Consider the following 2,099-nt stretch of genomic DNA (forward strand, 5'->3'; position numbering starts at 1 on the left):
AACTTCTAATTTTTTAAATCCTTGGAACTTTATTCTTGTTTATGTTCTTACAATCTTGCACTATTTTAGTAGTTTTATTGTTTTTAATTGTCAAAATACAAAATCAATTTTCGCTAACCAAATAGAAACTAAGAACTAATTATATGGTAATGTATAATTCAGTCCTTGTGGGACAAGACTAAGTCTTACAAAGAAATTATTACGAATTGCGACTGTGTGCATTTGCATAGCTTTAATTCTCGCAACAAGTTTTTGGCACCGTTGTTGGGGACTTGAAACTATCAATATCAATATAATTAATTCTATTTCTAATTTGGTTGTTCTTTGAAGTGTTTCTAACTTATTTTTGTGTGCATTCTTGACAATTTTTTAGGTAGTAATGTTATATGTGTAGTAGAAGAGGAGCAAATAGCCTTGTTCCTATTAATCTTGAGATTGAGAAAGTGTGTTGGTAGAATCATAGAAACAAGAGAGCTTCTGGTCCAAGTATGGTTATGGTGAATCCTCAAAACAATGATGTATTGAATGGATGGGTGCCAGAAGTGGTGCAAGGACAAGCTCATAATCCCATTGTGAGAAGCTTACGGGATTATGTACTCCCAACTGTTACGGGACTGCAAACATGAATAAGACCACCGACTGTGGAGGCTAATAACTTTGGGATTAAGCCGACGATCTTACAAATGGTGTAGTCCACCGTGCAATTTGGTGGCTTACCCTTAGAAGATCCTCATATGCACATAGCTAATTTTTTAGAGCTATGTGAAACATTCAAGTATAATGGATTGAGCGATGATGCAATCAGGTTGAGGCTATTCCCATTTTCCCTGCGGGATAGAGCTAAAATTTGGTTGAACTCCCTTCAATCCAACTCTAAAAATACATGGCCGGATCTAGCTAAAAAATTCCTGGCCAAGTTCTTTCCTCCATCAAAAGCAGCAAAGTTTAGGGGAGAGATTAATAGTTTTTATCAGATGGAGGGGGAGTCTTTGTATGATGCATGGGAGCGTTTTAAGGAGTTTTTCAGAAAATGTCCCCATCATGGTATCGAGAAGTGGATGCTGGTCCACAATTTTTATAATGGGTTGTGTGGTACTACTCGTACAATAATTGATGCTTCAGCTGGTGGGGCATTCATGAGTAAGAATGCCAATGAAGCATATAAATTGTTAGAAGACATGGCCACAAAAAATCACCAATGGTCTGATGGTTAGTCAACTAGTGTTATAAAGGTTGTTGGAATTCATGAACTTGATGCCATTACTTCCTTAACAGCTCAGGTGGCTTCCTTGACAAAACAGTTGCAACAGAATATTGTGTCTACTAATGCCATTAAGATGTCAGCAGGTTGTGAAATTTGTAGGGGGGTCCACACTCTTTTGATCAATGTCCTTTAGGTGACCCTAATAGTAATATTCCTATGGACCAAGCTTAGGTTCAAGCAGTGGGAAATTTTCAGAGGTGTTTCAACAACCAATTCTCCATCAATAAAAACCCTGGTTGGAGAAATCACCCAAATTTCTCATAGAGAAACAATCAAGGCCAAAAGTCATAGTTTTAGGGCCAATACTAGCAGAATATGCCACAACAGCCCATGAATCAAGCTACAACCTCACAACAAACTAGGCCACAAGTTCAACAAGAAAATCCCAATGAATTGCAAGTAGATCTATTGACTCTAACCAATACTCAAACTCAGTTTAGGACTGAGACGAGATCATCCATTCGAAATCTTGAGATACAAGTGGGGTAGTTGGAAAACATGTTTAATAACAGACCTCATGGGAATTTTCCTAGCAATACTGTGGTGAATCCCAAGGAACAATGTCAGGCCATCACTTTAAGAAGTGGTAAGCAAGTTGAACAACTATGTCTAAATCTCTTGTTGAGAAGAACAAAGAATTGGGTGCGACATCTAGTTCTGAGAGTGAGAAAGTTACTGAAGACCATCATGGCTACAGAATTGGCACCTCCAGTTGTTGTTGTTGATTCTCTAGTAAAAAGCCCATATCTCCAGTAAAAATTCCATACCCTCAGAGGCTTGGGGAAACTACTCTTGATAAACTGTTTTCTATGTACTTAGAGGTGTTCAAAAAGTT

At 37.8% G+C, this 2,099-nt stretch overlaps 1 non-coding gene across 1 annotated transcript; it reads right to left on the minus strand.

Annotated features, from left to right (window-relative positions):
* Window positions 1-941: 941 nt before the first annotated feature.
* On the minus strand, window positions 942-1,048 carry LOC133820453 (small nucleolar RNA R71). Its single transcript, XR_009886862.1, has one exon. It is a non-coding gene; the product is annotated as a small nucleolar RNA R71 (small nucleolar RNA).
* Window positions 1,049-2,099: the final 1,051 nt, after the last annotated feature.

Source organism: Humulus lupulus, chromosome 2 (genome assembly GCF_963169125.1).
Source record: "Humulus lupulus chromosome 2, drHumLupu1.1, whole genome shotgun sequence".
Lineage (NCBI taxonomy): Eukaryota > Viridiplantae > Streptophyta > Magnoliopsida > Rosales > Cannabaceae > Humulus > Humulus lupulus.